Source organism: Hibiscus syriacus, unplaced genomic scaffold, assembly GCF_006381635.1.
Source record: "Hibiscus syriacus cultivar Baekdansim isolate YM2019G1 unplaced genomic scaffold, ASM638163v2 tig00016637_pilon, whole genome shotgun sequence".
Taxonomy (NCBI): domain Eukaryota; kingdom Viridiplantae; phylum Streptophyta; class Magnoliopsida; order Malvales; family Malvaceae; genus Hibiscus; species Hibiscus syriacus.
Window position 1 is genome coordinate 586,794 of NW_024062389.1, and position 20,107 is coordinate 606,900.

The following is a 20,107-nucleotide window of genomic DNA, read 5'->3' on the forward strand; positions in this document are numbered from 1 at the left end:
GACCTTTCACGTGCCACACATCTCGAACAACTTTAATTGTTTCATCATACATCTTCAATTTGATGGATCCCACGCCAACGATCTCTAAGGCATGATCATTGCAACTATACACAGATCCTCCTGAGATAGGTTTATAATGATGGAACCATTCTCTTCTTGAGGTCATGTGATATGTTGCTCCTAAATCAATAAGTCATATATCTGTAAATCCTTTTCTACCTTCCACGGTGGTTGATGCTTCACAACATAGAGCATCTGCATCATCTGAAGTGTTTGCGGTATTGCATTATGGATTGGAGTTTTTATTTAGACTCTAACAATCCTTCTTCAAGTGACCCTTATTTCCATAGTTATAGCACCTTAAATTATTCTTTCTTCTCGACTTTGATCTACCATGTTTGTGACTGCTACTTTGGCCACGTTCTGTTAATCTCCCTCTCATCGTTATCAACGCTTCTGCTCATTGCAGATTTACTTGTCTGTCTTCCTTGTTCTTGCGCCGATTTTCTTCTTGTAGAACAACAGCTGCAACGTCATCGAAGACTATATTGGTGATATTACTGTTTGTCAAATTGATGATGAGTTGATCATACGAATCAGGTAGAATTTGAAGTATAAGTTCAAAACGTTCTTGTTCTCCTATTGTACATCTTAAGGATGTAAGCTGAGAAAATAAAGTGTTTAGCGTGCTTAAGTTCTCCGTCACTGAAGTAGATTCTGGCATCCGGAGAGTACAATTTCCTCTTAAGGAAACTTTTATTGTACAACGATGTGGCCTCGTACATTTTGGAAAGATGATCCCATATTTCCTTAAATATCTTCTTCTCCTCGATGCTTGACAATACTTCATCTGCTAATGCTAAATGAAAGTTTGTCATAGTATTCCCGTCCATTTCGATCCATTTGTTGTCATATATGAAATCTGCCGGTCTTTCACTGATAGCTGCTAGACAACTATCTTTCCTCAGGAAGACCTTCATCTTCAATTTCCACAATGAGAAATTTCTCCCATTGAACTTTTCAATATCAAATTTCGTTGCCACAATTTCTATTATGGATAGCTCCCACTATTTCATTATCGTGAATAGTTCTCTGGAACCTTCAAAGAATGGGTAATACCTTCTTAATTTCTTATGTTGGAGGATCCACCTTTTGGTGACAAACACAAATATAATAAGTAGATATTACACACTCTAATCTGGCTCTGATACCAATTGTTGCGAAATACGGCTATCGGATAGAGCAAAATCGCAACTGATAATTTGAGAAAATAAAAATGAAGATAAAGAAGACACAAATTTTACGTGAAAACCCCCTAAATAATATAGGATAAAAACCACGGGAAACTATAGAAGAATTTTACTATGAGAAAATAGTAATTACAACTTATCTCAATCTAACAAGGAGAAAACAATAATAATTCTCTCTTGATAAAAAAAGAGAAAACAACTCTCAAGAAAACTCTCTAAATTCTCTAGTATTGGGAGAAAGCTAGAATGATTTGGGATGGTTTTGAAGCTAAATTGGTTAGGATATTTATAGTTGAAGCTTAAGGACTAATCTTGTAAATATCCTAAAGTATAAAGACTAAATGTGCAATTTTCTTATGTCACTTTTCAACCATTATTGGTGCCAACTATGAACCATTATTGTTGTCAACTATGAACCATTATTGTTGTAACTTTCAACCACCTAAACTATGATCATTAATTTTAATAAGTTGGCCACTTGATGGCGACTTACTTTTCAACACAAATCTCTCTGGAAATTGCTTTCGAAGTCTGCCTGTTTGATGAATAATCGACGGCCGAGAGTAAGATTAATTTAATATTGGTTATTGAGCTATTGAGTATTTTGAGCTATCTAAGTCTATTTTTACATTCAAGTGGAGCTCCCTTTTGTTCAGTGCTGATAGCATTCGTGGATTGGAAAGTTTGATGCTATTGTAACCTTTTGTTACGTTTGGTTCTGCTTTTCGGTTAAGTGTGTGTACAATTTTTACTTACTATATTTACTCTTTTTCTCCAAAGGTTTTTAACGAGACATACAGTCTAGGATAATTTATTATAACATAATTCAATTGCCGAGCAAAAAAAATGTGACATTATAGAAACTCGATTGTTGTAAATATGGAACAATTAATTCGTGTGACTCCCCACTCTCTAGGGGTTTTCAAACGGTTAATTCAGCCACCGACCAAACTAAATTTTCATTAACCGAATTAATTGAACTTTTTTTTCTTTAAACGTTACCCGAACTGAATTTTTTTAAATATTAACCGAATCGAACAAAGTTCAGTTATTTCGACCGGTTAACTGAATTAACCGAATTTTTTTTATAATTTTTTAATTAGATTAATTTGAATATAATAGAATTATTTTTTATTTGGGTTAAAATTTTAATTTTGTATTGATAATTTAATGAGTTAGTGTGATTAAAAAATAATTGAGTATTAATTCTTAATGAATTTGATGTTAAAATATGTATTTAATATATATAATATATTCCATATTTAATCATTTCGGTTAATTAACTGATTTCGAACCGAAATAACCGTTAAACCAAATATTGAAAAAATGTTAATCGTTCTCCGACCGAACTAATTCAGTGGCCAATCGAATTAACCGAACTAATTTGATCCAGTCAGTTAATTCGGTTAAAATCGAAAAAAGAAAACCCCTACCACTCTTCATCCCTCAACGGTAGAGGGATCATTCTTCCTACATTTAAAATTAATAAAAAATTAAATTATAAAAAACATAATATTATTTTAATTAAATTAGTTAAAATATAATATTTAATGGATCGATCGAATAAAATGAAATAAGATCATCATCTACCCAACATTTCTTCTTTTGACGACATATTAAACATGTAAATCAATATTATAATATCCACAAATTATTTAATCATATAAAAATTAAAACCAAATAATATTTAATCAAATATAAATAAAATATAAATAATTAAAATATTTAAAAAGTATAACCTCGCTTGCTTACATGATGTATAGTTTAACCTATTTATTATTTTTCTACAAAATATTTTGGTTCTATTTTAATAATTTGTTGTTAAAAAATTAACAATAATATCAATATAACATTTTATTATTTTTTAACGCTGATGTGATATTATCTTATGATGATAAATCAGTATTATCGTTAATTTTTTTAAAGACGGATGATTCGAAACAAAACTAAAATATAATACTAGGTATGATTTTGGAAAAAATAATAATTGATGACTAAAAAAGAAACTAGTGCTGAGATGGCACTTTTTATTTTATTTTATTAATTATAATGACAGTTTAAAAAAGATAGTAAAACATTAAATTTAATAATATTTATCTAATAAATTTTATTGAATATAAAAATTAATTTTTTTATAATAGTTGGAGTGAAGATTAAGTGTTTTAGGAATGAATTTGTGGATAATATGTGTGAGTATATTAAAAAATTAATTTATATATTTTTAGTATAAAAAGTGTCTCTCTCCTACAAAAGGCACGAACCTTGCGCCTAGGCTCCAGAGATCCTTTGTGCCTAGGCTCTAGAGACCCTTTACGCCTCATTGCGTCTAGCATCTTGTAAAGGTAAGACATCTTTCTCTTGATAGAAACAAAGAGTTGGAATAACTTTCTTTAGAGTAAAGACATCTCGATGCTCATTAAGATACAATGGAATCACTCTTTTAATAGAGCACAGGCTCTTCATCCATTTGGATAGTTTTCATAAGTCGTTTGGGATACCACTGTTATACTATCTATTGGGACACCCATATCTTCAAAAGTTATCTAGACTTCACCATAAGAAAAATGAAACATATGAGTTTCTAATCTACAACGTTCGATCAACCCTAAAATTAGAGGAGGCATCAACTTCTAACCACATAAACCTAGGGTCCCTATTTCAGATCTTCACAATGTTGAGATCGAACTCACGCGTAGTCCCATGGTCGATGAAACTAGAGCTCTTTCTCCTGTCGTTGATGTCTCTAGGCCTGGAAGAAGGGTCCCTCAATCCCAGTTACAATCAAGACTACTTAAGAAATATGGCTCTATGCTAGAGTTTCAAAATAAGGTCCTTTCGAATCAAGAGAAAAAAGAGAGATCATGCGATCAAGAAAAACAAATTGAAAGACGTTGGAGATAGCAAGATAGATATTTCTAGTTATTCGCTTTCGGAATCAGGCCTCTCTAATAGAAGGAATATTATGATCCGAGAAACTAAAAAGACTATAGAACTTGAGAGAAGTTTAGGGATTCAGTTTGTGGGTAATGAGGAAGACATTATTAAATATTTTGTACAGCTTGAGTATCTTTGAAGCCTTCACTCTGGTAAGTGGATTATCGTTATAAATTGTTGTCCCTTGGGGTCGTGGTCTTCAGGGGGTTGGTTTCAAGCAAGTTGTCGTTTGTTCCATATAGTGGATATAGATTTATGGATTGACAAAATTTTTAATCACTAGCTTCAAGGTCTATCTCTGGGAAGTTAATTAATTTATGTTTGGTCTGCGTCGTTACAAATTGTTGTCTCTTGGGTTCGTGTTTTGCTTTGCTTTGGTGGTTGGGAAGAGTAAGTCCAAATAGTAATTTATTTTGATGCTCCATCAAATCTCTCTGAAAAAGTTTAAATTAGCCAAGTGGTGAGCCATTGCTTTTGAAGTATGCCTGTTTGATGAAGAAACAACGGCCGAGAGTAAGCTTAATTTGATCTTGGTTACTGAGCATTTTGAGCTATCTAAATCTATTTTTACATTCAAGTGGAGCTCCCTTTTGTTCAGTGTTGCTAGCTTTCGTGGATTGGAGAGTTTGATGCTATTGTAACATTTTGTTAAGTTTGGTTCTGCTTTTTGGTTAAGTGTGTGTACAAATTTTTACCTACTATATTTACTCTTTTTCTCCATGTAAGATTAGAAAGGTTTTTATCGGGGCATACAGTCTAAGATAATTTATTATAACAAAATTTTATTGCCAAGCAAAAAAAATGTGACATTATAGAAACTTGATTGTTGTAAATATGGAACAATTAATTAGTGTGACTCCCCATTCTCTAGGAGTGTCCAAACGGTTAATTTGGTCGCTGACCAAACCGAATTTTCATTAATCGAATTAACTAAACTTTTTTCTTTAACCATTAACCGACCTGAATTTTTTTTTAGAATTAACTGAATGTTTTTATAATTTTTTTAATTAGATTAATTTGAATATAATATAAGTATTTTTTATTTGAGTTAAAATTTTAATTAGGTATTGATAATTTAATGAGTTTAGTGTGGTTAAAAATAATTGAGTATTAATTGTTAATGAATTTGAGCTTATAATATGTATTTAATATATATAATATATTCCATATTTAATCATTTCGGTTAATTAACCGATTTCGAACTGAATTAACTGTTAACCGAATATTGAAAAAAATGTTAACCGTTCCCCGACCAAACTAATTCAGTGGTCAATTGAATTAACCGAACTAATTTGATCCGGTCGGTTAATTCGATTAAAACAAAAAAAAAACACCCCTACCACTCTTCATCCCACAACGGCAGAGGGATCATTCTTCCTACATTTAAAATTAATAAAAAAATTAAATTATAAAAAACATAATATTATTTTAATTAAATTAGTTAAAATATATTTTTTAATGGATCGGTCGAATAAAAATGAAATAAGATCATCATCTACGCAACATTTCTTCTTTTGACGACATATAAAACATGTAAATCAATATTATAATATCCACAAATTATTTAAACATATAAAAACTAAAACCAAATAATATTTAATAAAATATAAATAATTAAAAGATTTAAAAAGTATAAACTCGCTTGCTTACATGATGTATAGTTTAACCTATTTATTATTTTTCTACAAAACATTTTGGTTCTGTTTTAATAATTTTTTGTTAAAAAATTAACAATAATATTGACATGACATTTTATTATTTTTTTAATACTGATGTGATATTATATTATGGTGATAAGTCAATATTATCATTAATTTTTTTTAATGACGGATGATCGAAACAAAACTAAAATATAAAAATAGATATGATTTTGGAAAAAAATAATAATTGATGACTAAAAAAGAAACTAAGTAATAAGTGAATAATCAAATAGGTAATTTACCCTTAGTTTTATTAAATAAAAGTAATTAAACACGTGATGTAGGTCGGAAAGAAAAAGAGATTATTTCATGGATGGATGTACATCATCCTTTAGCTAAATCTTGGCCATTGATTAAAAAGAGAGAGTCTATAAGTGCAGAAAAACAAGACTGGGTATTTATATAGTGTGTGGTTTTGCACGTGCCTACTTTGAGTAAGCTATAGATTCGCCGCTGATCATTATAAGTTTAATATCAGTCTAAGGTACTCATATAAGTAATCATGTAAGATTGAAAGAGGATTCTCTCTTAGACTTGAGGGCTCTCTCTTTCTTAATCATCTTCTTTCCGAAAATAGTTACAACCTCTGAACACCCCAATTTAGGGGCTAAAATTTAGAAATTATAAAGTGGTGAATTTAATTGGTATTTTTGGAAGAAATTAGGGATTAAATTGTAAAATTGTAAAGTTGGCATACCATTTTAAGAAGTGTAAGAAGTTCAGTGACTAAATTCATAATTTAGCCATTTTTCTTTATGAGAGAATTTATAACCCCTCTCCCGTGCTGCAGAATTTATTTTTTCAGTTTTTCTCTTCCGTTGACCCAACTTTCAACTCCGATCTACTCGCCGTCCGACCTCCGATCGATGAGCCGAAACCACCATCGTGTTCGTTGTCAACCAAGGAACAAAACCCCTCAAACCTTTCATCGTGAATCGTCACTGTTCATCGTTAATTTCAGTCGGAAGTATCATCGGTAATAACTCGATTTTAGTTTGTTTTTCATCGATTCACGACGATCGAGTCATCCGTTTACGACACCTCCTGCACCATTGTGTTCCTTGTTCCGTTCCGAGTCTGCCGGTGTCATCCTTGGTCTCTGTCGACGGCAGCGCATGAGGAGGTGAAGCGATCAAAGTTTCTGATTCGTTGAAATCGAGCTCTCCGCTGTTCAAAATTGTGAACCGAGCTTTGTAAGTATCTCAGAATCGCTCAAAATAATTTTTAAGAATTTTTGCATGATTTTTAGGTAGCCAGAAGAGGCCCCACGCGCCGCCACTGCGCGTGGGGATGGTCCAAATGATCGGTTTGACCAGTTTTGGAGCAGAGTTGACCGGTTTGACCGGTCACAACCCGACCCGACCCGTTGATCCGACCCGTTGCCCGTTGACCGGCGTTGACCAAAACTTTGACTGGCTTTGACCGGGCATTAAACGACCTTTGACTTTGATCGAGTATACCTATCCTGACATTTTTCGACGTTCCAAATCCGATTCCGCTGTTCGTTTTTCAAAATTCGAACCCGAAGACCTCAAAATTGCCGGTCAAACCCTTTGACTTTGATTTTGACCGAAAATTCCAAATTTCTGAAAAGTCATATTTTATGCTTTCGACGTCCTGAATCCGAATCCGAAGTTCGTTTCGCCAAATTCGAACCCGATAAGCTGTTTTTCACTGATTTATCACCCAATTCGATCCGTTTATCGTAATTAAGCTCCGTTTTTTATATAATTTATGTTGATATGTATCTGAGGAATTATTGGAAGTTGAATAGAAGATCAAAGGCGTTCGAATGGAAATTTTATGGTCGATCAATATTGCACGGAAATTGAGGTAATACTTTACTACCTCTTTATGCTTTATGGAACATGTAAATATTGGTAAATGCATGATTAAGATAATGTTGATCTCATTTGTGTAGTCAATTAGTTTCTACACTCGATCTGAATACGGTAAAAGGGTTCAGTAATTGATTATGGTTTAGATGATTTTTATAAGAAATTGAGGGATTGTTAGAATTAAATTACAAGTTCTATGCTTAGTGATAAAGAAATCAACATGGATTTGTAACTTATAGTTTATTTCATCAAAGGTTAAATGTTAAAGGTACTTGGATGGGAAATTATGATAATTCTCCGATAGGGTAAAATTACAAAAATACCCTTAAGTTGTAAGATGTCAAGAATTGTCCCTGGAAATTGATTAATAACTCTGGAAGGATATATTGATATGATAAAACTATAGATGTGCTTAAGAAATGCTAGATTTTGCTTACGAAATACGGATAACCGGTTTTTAACCCATAGAGGGTTTGTGCAAGGTATTAGAATTCTATTAAGGAATCATTTCAAGATAAGAGAATGTTCGGGAAAGCAATTGATCATAGGATCTCTAAATTATAATTATTTTCGTTAAGAGCTAATATTGAAATTATCTTGTTAAGAAATTACGAAAATGCCCGTGAGAGATAAAATAGTCTGAATTGACCCTGAATGAGAGATTACTTTGAGGATTTGTACTTAACTCGATTAAGTACGAATTTAATTGTTAAGATCCTGTCTTTGTACAGAAAAATTTATGATATTCTGTTTGTAGAATCTGAGAAGACACTTGACCCGAAAATATTCGAATAATGAGTAAATACTTGAAGAGTAATTTATCGGAGGTATTCTGCTGTCAGAATTGCTCGAAAGGACTGAAGTAAATGATAAGATTGAATTAAATAATAAGATCGAATGGAAGGAAATGATTGAAATATTCTAGAATTATAAAATGACCCAAATACCCCTTGAATGGAAATGACTCAAGAATGTCACCAAGCTCAGGAATGAATGGATACACTCAAGCTTTGAAATGAATAAAAAAACGTTGAGCACCAAAATGACCAAAATGCCCTTATGACCTAGAATAAGCAAATGTCTTGGATTAATTAAGAAATCCAAATAAACATGGATGTTGTGATACCAGTAAAAGTTGTGGAATGCAACTTAAGTGATAAACCAACGTTAGTGCTATATCATTACCTTAATGATATAAGTACCACTTGAATGTTTGTTTATCTTCTCAAATTTGGATCGATGATAATTCTGGAAGTACTTGGCTCAGCTCAACTCTAGAGTGCATACAGTACTAATAAGTGGGTATTCGTGAGTCAAATCAACCACGAATACCATAATGACTTTATTATATGAATAAATTGAACTGAAATGAAGTACAACGTGTATTTGAAATTCAAAAACGTCTGAATTATTCTGGAAAACTTTAAAGTTATCGGGATAGACTTGCTTACTAAACGAACCAAGTAACATCAATAACTGAGGATTAAATAGGTGATTGGATGAGTTTGGAAACACTGTTGAACTTACATGATGAATTGTCCTTATGGGTTATGAGCCATGGATCAAGTACGTCTGTATTTCCTGATATTGTTGAAACGTGAAAATGAAATAAAGACCGTTGGAAGATTTATTCAGTGATGATTATGGGGATGATCTATGGATCTGCATTATGGTATTAAAGAGTGAATACACTGGAAGGATAATGAATTGACTTGTTGACATGCATCAGTTTGGGAGTTGTGTAACTCGAGTTGTTTGATAATATGATCGATAGTCGTAGATTGTAAATGACTTGAATCTTCGATTCTATATTTTCATCTAAAATCACTTCGGTCATGTCGGAAAACACAAGTAACGCTGAAGGAAAAGATTTTGAATACCTCATTTGGTTCAATTGGGCTGAAATTCTATGAATTCAAAGTATATTCCTGAATACCCCTGATTGTTTGGGTAATGGAATCACTCGCAGTAAATCTGAATTTAGAATTATTATGTATAAAGGTTCCTGAACGTTTTCCTGATGCATATAGAAACTTAGTGGAATTCTAAAAGTATCAATCTGAAATGTCTGATTGGATCGGTTAGAAATTGATTCTCTTCAATAAGATCTATTTATTGGAATCCGATCAAATTGCACAGGTTCATGTTATCCATATTGATAACTACAAAATGCATATGAAAAATAATTGGATTCTCTAGTGTGTTCCTTATATTTTGAAAAATTGTTTTATTGTTTTAACATATGGTACACTGAAATCTATGGTTACTGTTTTATGGATGCACCGACTTAATAGTGATGGCTTATGGATTGTATCATTGTATAAACTGTATCTTAGAGATACCGATTTGTAAAGTACAGCTCTGATCAAGCTGAAAATTTTTTATGGACCTAATGTGACCCTTAGGTAGGCTCTACGGCCCTGAGATCATTCTCAGGTAGGCCTTGCGGCCATAAGATATGTTCTTAGGTAGGCCTCACGACCCTGAAATATATCTTGGGTAGGTTCTCAGGCCCTAAGATGTTCCCTTAGGTTAACTCTTTGTAAGATGGTTTTAAAATACGAGTTTAAAAAGCTCCACTACATTATGGTTTTTGGGATTTTACTGAACTATCATTTGATTAGTGTACCTATTATGGTTTTATCATACTAATAGAACACACTAGACATCCTATTCGACCTCATGAAAATGTGATAGTATGAAAGGTTTCTTATGAACTGAGATTCATGGCTTCTACTCGATGAACTTCTAAGAGAACCCCAAATTATTCCACCCACTGGTATACATATGATTCGATAAGGAAATTATGGTTTTTCAATTATCTGCATGTCATGTAGCATCGTCTGGTAGTTCTGTATTACTGAGCTTTTCGAAGCTCACTCTATTAATCATCATTGCAGGTTAAAAGAATTGTACCAGTATCACTATCAACATCAGTAAGGGAGTTTTCCGGTGTTGCTTGCAGAGTATGGTACATGTGTTTAGGGGGCATGTAATTGTATTTTGATTTATATACGAGTCTGGAAATCTATTTTATTTCTGCATACTGATAAATCATTTTATAAGTTACATATTTTAATAAAAGTTTTAAATTTTCCGCCATTTTTACAGTGGGTCGCTCCGGTGGCCCTAATCCCGAATCGGATCGGGCTATCCGCATCGGTCTGGGGGGTTACATTTAATGGTATCAGAGCTATTGTTTGAGTCAAACTTTTTCAAGATAGACCGGTCGGTCGAATGTCAAAATATGTTTGATCAGTACATGCCCTTAGAATACAATCGTACCTCTCTGAGCCGGAACACCAAGGTTGAGTCCCTATCTGTAACAAGTAAACCTAAGTTTCTATTCGTTAAAACTCTACCTTTGCAAAAAGGAATACTAGTAACATCTGTATAAATGCTATAAAGTACCTCATGAGCCATGTGAGAGTTAATTATCCGAGAAATTTGAATAGACTCCGGAAATGAAATTGGGATATGTTAATGCTCTATGAGCCTATTCTCATGACCAAGACTGAAATTGATTCTACAAGGATATTTCTGTTATGATTCTTTTTTTGAAATGAGGAAAAGTTCTGATAAGAATATATGCTCAACTGGTTAAGGATTAATGGAGGATCTGTATTTCTATAAAAGCTACATGAAAGATGTGAAAAAAACCTGATGGAAGTTTTATTTCTGTAATTATGTGACTTGAATGAATTTCGAGGACGAAATTCTTTTAAGGAGGGGAGAATTGTAACACCCTAATTTAGGGGCTAAAATTTAGAAATTATAAAGTGGTGAATTTAATTGGTATTTTTTGAAAGAAATTGGGGATTAAATTGTAAAATCGTAAAGTTGGCATACCATTTTAAGAAGTGCAAGAATTTCAGTGACTAAATTCATAATTTAGCCATTTTCCTTTATGAGAGAATTTATAACCCCCTCTCCCATGCTGCAGAATTTATTTTTTCAGTTTTTCTCTTCCGTTGACCTAACTTTCAACTCCGATCTACTCGTCGTCCGACCTCCGATCGATGAGCCGAAACCACCATCGTGTTCGCTGTCAACCAAGGAACAAAACCCCTCAAACCTTTCGTCGTGAATCGTCACCATTCGTAGTTAATTTCAGTCGGAAGTATCATCGGTAGCAACTCAATTTTAGTTGGTTTTTCATCGATTCACGACGATCGGGTCATCCGTTTACGACACCTCCCGCACCATCGTGTTCCTTGTTCCGTTCCGAGTATGCCGGTGTCATCCTTGGTCTCCGTCGACGGTGGCGCGTAAGGAGGTGAAGTGGTCAAAGTTTCCTGATTTGTTGAAATCGAGCTCTCCGCCATTCAAAATTGTGAACCGAGCTTTGTAAGTATCTCGGAATCGCTCAAAATAATTTTTAAGAATTTTTCCATGATTTTTAGGCAGCCGGAAGGGGCCTCACGCGCTGCCACTGCGCGTGGGGATGGTCCAAATGACCGGTTTGACCGGTTTGGGAGTAGAGTTGACCTGTTTGACCGGTCACAACCCGATCCGACCCGTTGCCCGTTGACCGGCGTTGACCACTGTTGACCAAAACATTGACTGGCTTTGACCGGGCATTAAACGACCTTTGACTTTGACCGAGTATACCTATCCTGACATTTTTCGACGTTCCAAATCCGATTCCGCTGTCCGTTTTTTGAAATTCGAACCTGAAGACCTCAAAATTACCAGTCAAACCCTTTGACATTGATTTTGACCGAAAATTCCAAATTTCTGAAAAGTCATATTTTATGCTTTCGACATCCTGAATCCGAATCCGAAGTTCGTTTCACCAAATTCGAACCCGGTAAGCTGTTTTTCACTGATTTATCACCCGATTCGATCTGTTTATCGTAATTAAGCTTCATTTTTTATATAATTTATGTTGATATGTATCTGAGGAATTATTGGAAGTTGAATTGAAGATCAAAGGCGTTCGAATGGAATTTTTTTGGTCGATCAATATTGCATAGAAATCGAGGTAATACTTTACTACCTGTTTATGCTTTATGGAACATGTGAATATTGGTAAATGTATGATTAAGATAATGTTGGTCTCATTTGTGTAGTCAATTAGTTTCTACACTCGATCTGAATACGGTAAAAGGGTTCAGTAATTAATTATGGTTTAGATGATTTTTATAAGAAATTGAGGCATTGTTAGAATTAAATTACAAGTTCTGTGCTTAGTGATAAAGAAATCAACATGGATTTGTAACTTATAGTTTATTTCATCAAAGGTTAAATGTTAAAGGTACTTGGATGGGAAATTATGATAATACTCCGATAGGGTAAAATTACGAAAATACCCTTAAGTTGTAAGATATCAAGAATTGTCCCTGGAAATTGATTAATAACTCTGGAAGGATATATTGATATGATAAAACTATAGATGTGCTTAAGAAATGCTAGATTTTGCTTACGAAATACGGATAACCAGTTTTTAACCCCTAGAGGGTTTGTGCAAGATATTAGAATTCTATTAAGGAATCATTTCAAGATAAGAGAATGTTCGGGAAAGCAATTGATCATAGGATCTCTAAATTATAATTACTTTTTTTAAGAGCTAATATTGAAATTATCTTGTTAAGAAATTATAAAAATGCCCTTGAGAGATAAAATAGTCTGAATTGACCCTGAATGAGAGAGTACTTTGAGGATTTGTACTTAACTCAATTAAGTACGAATTTAATTGTTAAGATCCTGTCTTTGTACAGAAAAATTTATGATATTCTGTTTGTAGAATCTGAGAAGACACTTGACCCAAAAATATTCGAATAATGAGTAAATACTTGAAGAGTAATTTATCGGAGGTATTCTGCTGTCAGAATTGTTCGAAAGGACTGAAATAAATGATAAGATTGAATTAAATAATAAGACCGAATGGAAGGAAATGATTGAAATATTCTAGAATTGTAAAATGACCAAAATACCCCTTGAATGGAAATGACTCAAGAATGTCACTAAGCTCAGGAATGAATGGATATACTCAAGCTTTGAAATGAATAGAAAAAACATTAAGCACCAAAATGACCAAAATGCCCTTATGACCTATAATATGCAAATGTCTTGGATTAATTAAGAAATCCAAATAAACATGGATGTTGTGCTACCAGTAAAAGTTGTGGAACGCAACTTAAGTGATCAACCAACGTTAGTGCTATATCATTACCTTAATGATACAAGTACCACTTGAATGTTTGTTTATCTTCTCAAATTTGGATCGATGATAATTTTGGAAGTACTTGGCTCAGCTCAACTCTAGAGCGCATACAGTACTAATAAGTGGGTATTCGTGAGTCAAATCAACCACGAATACCAGAATGACTTTATTATATGAATAACTTAAACTGAAATGAAGTACAACGTGTATTTGAAATTCAGAAACGTCTGAATTATTCTGAAAAGCTTTAAAGTTATCGGGATATACTTGCTTACTAAACGAACTAAGTAACATCAATGACTGAGGATTAAATAGGTAATTGGATGAGTTTGGAAACACTATCGAACTTACATGATGAATTGTCCTTATGGGTTATGAGCCATGGATCAAGTACGTCTGTATTTCCTGATATTGTTGAAACATGAAAATGAAATAAAGACCGTTGGAAGATTTATTAAGTGATGATTATGGGGATGATCTATGGATCTGCATTATGGTATTAAAGAGTGAATACACTGGAAGGATAATGAATTGACTTGTTGACATGCATCAGTTTGGGAGTTGTGTAACTCGAGTTGTTTGATAATATGATCGATAGTCGTAGATTGTAAATGACTTGAATCTTCGATTCTATATTTTCATCTAAAATCACTTCGGTCATGTCGGAAAACGCAAGTAACGCAGAAGGAAAACATTCTGAATACCTCATTTGGTTCAATTGGGCTGAAATTCTATGAATTCAAAGTATATTCCTGAATACCCCTGATTGTTTGGGTAATGGAATCACTCGCAGTAAATCTGAATTTAGAATTATTATGTATAAAGGTTCCTGAACGTTTTCCTGATGCATATAGAAACTTAGTGGAATTCTAAAAGTATCAATCTGAAATGTCTGATTGGATCGGTTAGAAATTGATTCTCTTCAATAAGATCTATTTATTGGGATCCGATCAAATTGCACAGGTTCATGTTATCCATATTGATAACTACAAAATGCATATGAAAAATAATTGGATTCTCTAGTGTGTTCCTTATATTTTGAAAAATTGTTTTATTGTTTTAACATGTGGTACACTGAAATCTATGGTTACTGTTTTATGGATGCACAGACTTAACAGTGATGGCTTATGGATTTTATCATTGTATAAACTGTATCTTGTAGATACAGATTTGTAAAGTACAGCTCTGATCAAGCTGGAAAATTTTTATGGACCTAATGTGACTCTTAGGTAGGCTCTACGGCCCTGAGATCATTCTCGGGTAGGCCTTGCGGCCCTAAGATATGTTCTTAAGTAGGCTTCACGACCCCGAAATCTATCTTGGGTAGGTTCTCAAGCCCTAAGATGTTCCCTTAGGTTAACTCTTTGTAATATGGTTTTAAAATACGAGTTTAAAAAGCTCCACTACAATATGGTTTTTGGGATTTTACTGAACTATCATTTGATTAGTGTACCTATTATGGTTTTATCGTACTGATTGAACACACTAGGCATCCTATTCGAGCTCATGAAAATGTGATAGTATGAAAGGTTTCTTATGAACTGAGATTCATGGCTTCTACTCGATGAACTTCTAAGAGAACCCCAAATTATTCCACCCACTGGTATACATATGATTCAATAAGGAAATTATGGTTTTTCAATTATCTGCATGTCATGTAGCATCATCTGGTAGTTCTGTATTACTGAGCTTTTCGAAGCTCACTCTATTACTCATCATTGCAGGTTAAAAGAATTGTACCAGTATCACTATCAACATCAGTAAGGGAGTTTTCCGGTGTTGCTTGCAGAGTATGGTATATGTGTTTAGGGGGCATGCAATTGTATTTTGATTTATATACGAGTCTGGAAATTTGTTTTATTTCTGCATACTGATAAATCATTTTATAAGTTACATATTTTAATAAAAGTTTTAAATTTTCCGCCATTTTTACAGTGGGTCGCTCCGGTGGCCCTAATGTGACACCCCGAATCGGATCAGGCTATCCGCATCGGTCTGGGGGTTACATTTAGTGGTATCAGAGCTATGGTTTGAGTCAAACTTTCTCAAGGTAGACCGGTCGGTCGAATGTCAAAATATGTTTGATCAGTACATGCCCCTAGAATACAATCGTACCTCTCATAGCCGGAACACCAAGGTTGAGTCCCTATATGTAATGAGTAAACCTAAGTTTCTATTCGTTAAAACTCTACCTTTGCAAAAAGGAATACTAGTAACATCTGTATAAACGCTGTAAAGTACCTCATGAGCCATGTGAGAGTTAATTATCCGAGAAAATTTGAATCGACTCCGGAAATGAAATTGGGATATGTTAATGCTCTATGAGCCTATTCTCATGACCAAGACTGAAATTGATTCTACAAGGATATTTCCGTTATGATTCTTTTATTGAAATGAGGAAAAGTTCTGATAAGAATATATGCTCAACTGGTTAAGGATTAATGGAGGATCTGTATTTCTATAAAAGCTACATGAAAGATGTGAAAAAAAACTGATGGAAGTTTTATTTCTGTAATTATGTGACTTGAATGAATTTCGAGGACGAAATTATTTTAAGGAGGGGAGAATTGTAACACCCCAATTTAGGGGCTAAAATTTAGAAATTATAAAGTGGTGAATTTAATTGGTATTTTTGGAAGAAATTATGGATTAAATTGTAAAATCGTAAAGTTGGCATACCATTTTAAGAAGTGCAAGAATTTCAGTGACTAAATTCATAATTTAGACATTTTCCTTTATGAGATAATTTATAACCCCCTCTCCCGTGCTGCAGAATTTATTTTTTCAGTTTTTCTCTTCCGTTGACCCAACTTTCAACTCCGATCTACTCGCCGTCCGACCTCCGATCGATGAGCCGAAACCACCATCGTGTTCGTTGTCAACCAAGGAACAAAACCCCTCAAACCTTTCGTCGTGAATCGTCACCGTTCGTGTTCCTTGTTCTGTTCCGAGTCTGCCGGTGTCATCCTTGGTCTCCGTCGACGGCGGCGCGTATGAAAGTGAAGCGGTCAAAGTTTCCTGATTCGTTGAAATCGAGCTCTCCGCCGTTCAAAATTGTGAACCGAGCTTTGTAAGTATCTCAGAATCGCTCAAAATAATTTTTAAGAATTTTTCCATGATTTTTAGGCAGCCGAAAGGGGCCCCACGCGCCGCCACTGCACGTGGGAATGGTCCAAATGACCGGTTTGACCGGTTTTGGAGCAGAGTTGACCAGTTTGACCGGTCACAACCCGACCCTACCTGTTGCCCGTTGACCGGCGTTGACCACTGTTGACCAAAACTTTAACTGGCTTTGACCGGGCATTAAACGACCTTTGACTTTGACCGAGTATACCTATCCTGACATTTTTCGACGTTCCAAATCTGATTCTGCTGTCCGTTTTTCGAAATTCGAACCCGAAGACCTCGAAATTGCCGGTCAAACCCTTTGACTTTGATTTTGACCGAAAATTCCAAATTTCTGAAAAGTCATATTTTATGCTTTCGACGTCCTGAATCCGAATCTGAAGTTCTTTTCGCCAAATTCAAACCCGATAAGCTGGTTTTCACTGATTTATCACCCGATTCAATCCGTTTATCGTAATTAAGCTCCGTTTTTTTATATAATTTATGTTGATATGTATCTGAGGAATTATTGGAAGTTGAATTGAAGATCAAAGGCGTTCGAATGGAATTTTTATGGTCGATCAATATTGCACAAAAATCGAGGTAATACTTTACTACCTCTTTATGTTTTATGAAACATGTGAATATTGGTAAATGCATGATTAAGATAATGTTGGTCTCATTTGTGTAGTCAATTAGTTTCTACACTAGATCTGAATATGGTAAAAGGGTTCAGTAATTGATTATGGTTTAGATGATTTTTATAAGAAATTGAGGGATTGTTAGAATTAAATTACAAGTTCTATGCTTAGTGATAAAGAAATCAACATGGATTTGTAACTTATAGTTTATTTCATCAAAGGTTAAATGTTAAAGGTACTTGGATGGGAAATTATGATAATACTCCGATAGGGTAAAATTACGAAAATACCCTTAAGTTGTAAGATATCAAGAATTGTCCCTGGAAATTGATTAATAACTCTGGAAGGATATATTGATATGATAAAACTATAGATGTGCTTAAGAAATGCTAGATTTTGCTTACGAAATACGGATAACCGGTTTTTAACCCCTAGAGGGTTTGTGCAAGATATTAGAATTCTATTAAGGAATCATTTCAAGATAAGAGAATGTTCGAGAAAGCAATTGATCATAGGATCTCTAAATTATAATTATTTTCGTTAAGAGCTAATATTGAAATTATCTGGTTAAGAAATTACGAAAATGCCCTTGAGAGATAAAATAGTCTGAATTTACCCTGAATGAGAGAGTACTTTGAGGATTTGTACTTAACTCGATTAAGTACAAATTTAATTGTTAAGATCCTGTCTTTGTATTGAAAAATTTATGATATTCCGTTTATAGAATCTGAGAAGACACTTGACCTGAAAATATTCGAATAATGAGTAAATACTTGAAGAGTAATTTATCGGAGGTATTCTGCTGTCAGAATTGTTCGAAAGGACTGAAGTAAATGATAAGATTGAATTAAATAATAAGACCGGATGGAAGGAAATGATTGAAATATTCTAGAATTATAAAATGACCAAAATACCCCTTGAATGGAAATGACTCAAGAATGTCACCAAGCTCAGGAATGAATGGATATACTCAAGCTTTGAAATGAATAGAAAAAATGTTGAGCACCAAAATAACCAAAATGCCCTTATGACCTAGAATAAGCAAATATCTTGGATTAATTAAGAAATCCAAATAAACATGGATGTTGTGCTACCAGTAAAAGTTGTGGAACACAACTTAAGTGATCAACCAACGTTAGTGCTATATCATTACCTGAATGATATAAGTACCACTTGAATGTTTGTTCATCTTCTCAAATTTGGATCGATGATAATTCTGGAAGTACTTGGCTCAACTCAACTCTAGAGCGCATACAGTACTAATAAGTGGGTATTCGTGAGTCAAATCAACCACGAATACCAGAATGACTTTATTATATGAATAAATTGAACTGAAATGAAGTACAACGTGTATTTGAAATTCAGAAACGTCTGAATTATTTTAGAAAGCTTTAAAGTTATCGGGATAGACTTGCTTACTAAACGAACTAAGTAACATCAATGACTGAGGATTAAATAGGTGATTGGATGAGTTTGGAAACACTGTTGAACTTACATGATGAATTGTCCTTATGAGTTATGAGCCATGGATCAAGTACGTCCGTATTTCCTGATATTGTTGAAACGTGAAAATGAAATAAAGACCGTTGGAAGATTTATTCAGTGATGATTATGGGGATGATCTATGGATCTGCATTATGGTATTAAAGAGTGAATACACTGGAAGGATAATGAATTGACTTGTTGACATGCATCAGTTTGGGAGTTGTGTAACTTGAGTTGTTTGATAATCTGATCGATAGTCGTAGATTGTAAATGACTTGAATCTTCGATTCTATATTTTCATCTAAAATCACTTCGGTCATGTTGGAAAACGCAAGTAACGCAGAAGAAAAAGATTCTGAATACCTCATTTGGTTCAATTGGGCTTAAATTTTATGAATTCAAAGTATATTTCGGAATACCCCTGATTGTTTGGGTAATGGAATCACTAGCAGTAAATCTGAATTTAGAATTATTATGTATAAAGGTTCCTGAACGTTTTCCTGATACATATAGAAACTTAGTGGAATTCTAAAAGTATCAATCTGAAATGTCTGATTGGATCGGTTAGAAATTGATTCTCTTCAATAAGATCTATTTATTGGGATCCGATCAAATTGCACAGGTTCATGTTATCCATATTGATAACTACAAAATGCATTTGAAAAATAATTGGATTCTCTAGTATGTTCCTTATATTTTGAAAAATTGTTTTATTGTTTTAACATGTGGTACACTGAAATCTATGGTTACTATTTTATGGATGCACCGACTTAACGGTGATTGCTTATGGATTTGTATCATTGTATAAACTGTATCTTGGAGATACAGATTTGTAAAGTACAGCTCTGATCAAGTTGGAAAATTTTTATGGACCTAATGTGACTCTTAGGTAGGCTCTACGGCCGTGAGATCATTCTTGGGTAGGCCTTGCGGCCCTAAGATGTGTTCTTAGGTAGGCCTCACGGCCCCGAAATCTATCTTGGGTAGG